Genomic DNA, 5711 nt, shown 5'->3' with positions numbered 1-5711 from the left:
AAGAGACCGGTTTCTTCTGGCTACCTGCCTCAGCTACTACTCTGATGCTGCCACCCACTACTCTGATGGTGCCACCCGCCTGATGCCACACTCTGCGCTCCTTCTTTCACCCACCTTCGTCAGCGGGTACTGGTATTGCCACCCACTGCCCCACTCTGTCCCCGGGTCACTTTGTGGTCTCCTGATGCTGCTGCTGCCATCTCCATACTATGTCACCTTGCCACTCTGTGGTCTCCTGATGCTGCTGCTGCTGCCATCTCCACACTATGTCACTTTGCCGCTCTGTGGTCTCCTGATGCTGCTGCTGCTGCCATCTCCACACTATGTCACCTTGCCACTCTGTGGTCTACTCATGCTGCTGCTGCCATCTCCACACTATGTAACCTGCCACTCTGTGGTATCCTCCTGATGCTGCTGCTGCTGCCGCCACCTGCAGATTTTGTCATTGTGCCACTCTGTGGCCTCCTCCTGATGCTGCTGCTGCCGCCACCTCCAGACTCTGTCATTGTGCCACTCTGTGGCCTCCTCCTGATGCTGCTGCGGCCACCTCCAGAATCTGTCATTGTGCCAATCTGTAGCCTCCTGATGCTGTCGCCAACTCCAGACTCTGTTATTGTGCCACTCTGTGGTCTCCGCCTTATGCTGCTGCTGCCGCCACCTCCACGCTCTGTCATTGTGCCACTCTGCGGCCTCCTGATGCTGCCGCCACCTCCACACTATATCATTGTGCCACTCTATGGCTTCCTGATGCTGCCGCCACCTCCACGCTATGTCATTGTGCCACTCGGTGGCCTCCTGATGCTGTCGCCATCTCCAGACTCTGTCATTGTGCCACTCTGTGGCCTACTCATGCTGCCGCCTCCTCCACACTCTGTTATTGTGCCACTCTGTGGCCTACTCATGCTGCTGCCACCTCCACACTCTGTCATTGTGCCACTCTGTGGCCTACTCATGCTGCTGCCACCTCCACACTCTGTCATTGTGCCACTCTGTGGTTTCCTGATTCTGCCGCCACCTCTACACTATGTCATTGTGCCACTCTGTGGCCTCCTGATGCTGCCGCCACCTCCACACTATGTCATTGTGCCACTCTGTGGCCTCCTGATGCTGCCGCCACCTCCACACTATGTCATTGTGCCACTCTGTGGCCTCCTGATGCTGTGGCCACCTCCAGACTCTGTCATTGTGCCTTCAATGGCCTACGCATGCTGCCGCCACCTCCAGACTCTGTCATTGTGTCACTCTGTAGCCTCCTAAAGCTTTCGCCACCTCCAGACTCTGTTATTGTGCCACTCTGTGGCCTACTCATGCTGTCGCCAACTCCACACTCTGTCATTGTGCCACTCTGTGGCTTCCTCATGCTGCTGCCACCTCCACACTCTGTCATTGTGCCACTCTGTAGCCTCCTGATGCTGTCGCCAACTCCACACTCTGTCATTGTGCCACTCTGTGATCTCCTCATGCTGCTTCCACCTCACCACTATGTCATAGTGCCACTCTGAGGACTTCTCAAGCTGTTCTCCCACCCTCCCTACTCCATGACTTGGCCACTATTTTGCCTTTTTGGCCTGGATGACATCACTATTTATTTCACCCTTCTTCTGATCTGTCAGAAGGAAGGAAAAAAGAGACGCACAACAGATCCTGTCTGTGTAGCAGCTGTAAGGCCTGTATGGTCCCATCAGAATTGGCCTATGATTTGGTAGCCAAAAGCAGGAGTGGGTACAAAACACAGAAGACATGCAAATATTCCATTCATGTGCCATCTCTGTTTTGGATCCACTCCTGTTTTTTGGGCATTAGCAATACTGATGGATTATTGAGCAAATGCTGACCGAGCGAAGGCATATGCTCCACAGACAGGATATGTTTTTTGTGGGTTATTGTTCTGACGGATCAGAAGAAGGGCAAAATAATCAGTGACGTCAACACAAACTTACTGCTGACGCGCTCTCCACTCTGTCAGGGGGGCTCTACTTGTATAAGCGGTTAATAGAACAGGTTCTGTAGACATCTATGTGGAATCAGCTAACAAGGCTGTAAAAGGAGTGCGCTTCTTCTTGACGCTAACATGGACCTGTAAGGCCGAGTTCATACTTGAGTAATTTGGTCAGTTTTGACCCCGTGACTGCCCAAATAGGTGAAGTGTGCAGTGATTCTAATAGCGACGCCTGTCATCTGCATGTCACACTGACTCACAGTTATCACTACCACCCCAGACTCCCTATGCGTGTTACTGCAAGGCACAGTGTTCTACACCACTATCAAGGTTCTCTGCAGGCCGGGAATAGATGTTTTTTAATGCGATTTGCTGCGAACAAATTTGGATCGAAGCTAATCTTTTCGAAAAATTCGGCGAACTGGCCGAATCGAATTTATGAGAAATTTGCTCATCTCTAATAATAACAAGCCATAACGCCTCAGAGAAAACCCCCCTTAAACAAATTGGCCAAAACTGGTACTTTTATGGCAAATCACCACAGCTTTATAACCACAGATCAAATAGGAAGCTGTAAAAGAAAGAAGTGCCATACCCACAGTGAAACATGGGGGTTGGTTTTGTTTTGAGCTACTTTTTCTGTGTTTGGCATGAAGTGTATTGATTCTTGGTAGGGAAAATTAAATCTCAAGACTATCAAGTCATTATGGAGCAAAAATTTTGCATAGGTAGACAATGTTCTGTCCCTGCCACCTGAGACTGGCTTAGAACAAAACACTGGATTATTGAGAAGTGACGTTTTGTGTGTTTTTATTGTAATACTGAACATCCAGGGGAACTGAAAGAACTGAAACATGCAGTCTGTTCTAGCCTGACAAACTTGGGACAGTTTGTTCAGATAGAGTGAGCCAAACTGCCTTGTAGCATAAAAAAATTGAAGAATAATAGAATAAATATATCAATATATATATATATATATATATATCAAACAATGACTAATATCTTGCCCAACAGGGTATGGCTGCTACCACTATATATCTCTCATTTAAGGGTGGATATCTTTATTTTCTTCACAACTAGAAACAATGCAAATGTATAAATGCTATCAGCTTTTTCAGGCAGGCAAAACAACCAATCAGAATAAAGGCCATACTGATCTGCTTTTAGTAAAAATATAAAATCTGATTGGCTGGCTGCATTGGTGCTTCATAACTGTTTTCTGCAATATTAAATAAACCCATAATATTATGCCAACACGATCTATCCTGGCAATTGAACATCTTACGGAATTTAGAGCCAGCTGGACAAATCTCAAAATAAATATACATCTTTGCACTGTTTATTGACAGTAGATTATAATGTCTGTCTGTAGAGCAATCTTTGAAGTGACCCTTGCTCAGCTATTTAACTGTATTGGTAAAGACTAATCTAAAAACTAGCAATCAATGTATGACGTTTTATTTAGCCTTGTATGAAGGTTTGGGCTTCTGTGAATTCTTTTTCAAGGCTGATAAACTAGATTAGATTTGAAAACACAGAAAAGAAACCCAGTGTCCTGCCAATTAATTTAAATTGACACATTTTATATGTACTGAACTCTTTGTTTATAAGATGTTAAAGCGGACCTTTCATCCAAAATGTTTATTAAGTAAAAAAAGCAAAGCCCCTCCTCTTCTGTCCTTACCGCCACGGCAGCAAAGACTCAATGGGAGGGTAGAGCCTCTTGGGATATGCACGTCATGAATCCCAGGAGGCTTGGGATGTGGGTATGTGCAAAATGGAGAATGGGCATGTGCAAAATGGACTTCTCTGTCATTGAAAAAAGAAAGATGCTGATCTCAAGCATGCTAGGAGATCAGCACCTTCCCTTTTTTTTTATCTTGCAGTGCGAGATCGGGTGACATAGGAAGAAGAAGAAAGAAAATCGATGAAGATGGATGGGTCCACGCCAGGACGAAGCAAGAAACCAGGACGACACGGGACCATATGGGAGACAGCTCTTGCCTGCGTGGTCTGGAGTCCATGCATTTAGTAGTCCGCGACATGAAAAAGGTTGGGGACCACTGCACTATGACATAATTTTTTTTTTTGTTTTTTTTTTTGTGTATGCACCCTGGGGTGCACAGAGATAATAAACTGTAAGGGTTCGATTTATAAAACAGTGAATCAGACATTCCTTCAAACATTCCCTTTTTGGAATCCACATCCATCTGTTTCAAGTGCAGTAATTGATTCCCACCAGGGAATGTTTAAAGTAATGTCAGATTCCTTGTTTTAAATATAAAGCCCTAAATGTTAGTCCTCCACGCTCCACAATTATGCATAAAATGTAGTAAATATTACCATTTGCAAAACTGTTTAAATTTGCAAACATTTTAATTTTCATGGCTTCTGTGTATGGCTCATCTGTTCCCTATACAGACAAACCATACACAAAAGCATATGCACACTTTTAAATAAACTGGCTCATTCTTCACTTATAATGGTATATGCAGAATTGTCCATTAAATCTTCCCTATGCTCCCTTTTTTTTTTTTTAATGTGCAGCCTAGGTGATCGAGAATGAATGGCAGTACAAAGCATCCTGGGATATCTGCGTCATGCATCCCGCAAGGCTATTTGGTGCTTCTTTTGCGCATGCCCGAGCATCTCGGTCATACGCAGACGAAGCCTTTTCGTGAAAAGGGAAACAAATTTGCTGATCTCACGCATGCGCAGAAGGTTTTTTTCCAACCTACAGCACCCGATCCGATGTATGTAAGTCGGAACAGGTACATTATTTAAATAAATACATTGAGAACATGTTTGTCTCAACATATCATTAGGCAACTTGGTGTCAGTTACTGTATAAAATCCTCACTGTGAGCTAATCACAATCAAAGCAAAAAAAAAAAAAAAACTTTATGGAGCCCAGACAATCATTATCATCAGGTGCAAGCTGTGCTTTGATATGCAAAAGGAAAAAACTGAAGAGTTTGTCTTGGTCATTAGGAGTTACAAGAGGCTGCAGAAAGAGCTTAGTCCTTAAGATCACCCACAACCTCAGCTGTGTTTAGCAAGATTTCTTCTGCAAGTCATGCAAACCGTCCCCTCCCCCCATCAAGCCTCCATCCTGCACACAAGTGAGCAGGGAAGTGCCATTTGAATCTAAAAGTCGTCTGGAGGTCGGATGTCCTTAACTCAGGTACTACCTGTAGTTACATTTACAAAATGCTGGCTATAATCCCATAAAATGAGTCTTTTGTCATTTGCTGAGGGTTGGCACAAAATGCAGCCACTTCTATCTCTACACTACTTATTAAGATTTGAGAATTGGTTGAATCTGATGATAATAATCCAATGGCTCTGGGTTCCTTTGGGCATAACCCCCCCCCCCTCCTCCTCCATAAATTATTGTAAATTACAAGCACATTTTAATCTACTACCAACACTATATCCACCTAAACTGACTGTATATAAGTTTATTGCACAACCTAATGTGACATCAAGCACACTTATCGTTCTTGCCTAGCTTCCCTGATCTAAAATATCTAACCTTTCCCTGTTCAGATGCACACACACCTGATACAATCTCACCTTCACATCCAGTGGCCAAGTGTCTTTTTACTGCTTGCTGTGCTGGCATGTGCTGAGATAAATGCCTGCGGAGAGATACCGTAAATGCCTGGAAGATAATCCCAGCACTACCAATAATGATGGTCAAAGATCACATGTAGTAGGAAGAAGACAAGGAAGATGGCGGTGCCCTGTGCTGGAAGTTGGGTGGGTCACA

The sequence above is a fragment of the Pyxicephalus adspersus genome, chromosome 5, assembly GCF_032062135.1.
Source record: "Pyxicephalus adspersus chromosome 5, UCB_Pads_2.0, whole genome shotgun sequence".
NCBI classification, from domain to species: Eukaryota; Metazoa; Chordata; class Amphibia; order Anura; family Pyxicephalidae; genus Pyxicephalus; species Pyxicephalus adspersus.
The sequence above is the reverse complement of the archived record's forward strand: the minus strand, read 5'-3'. Positions refer to the sequence as shown.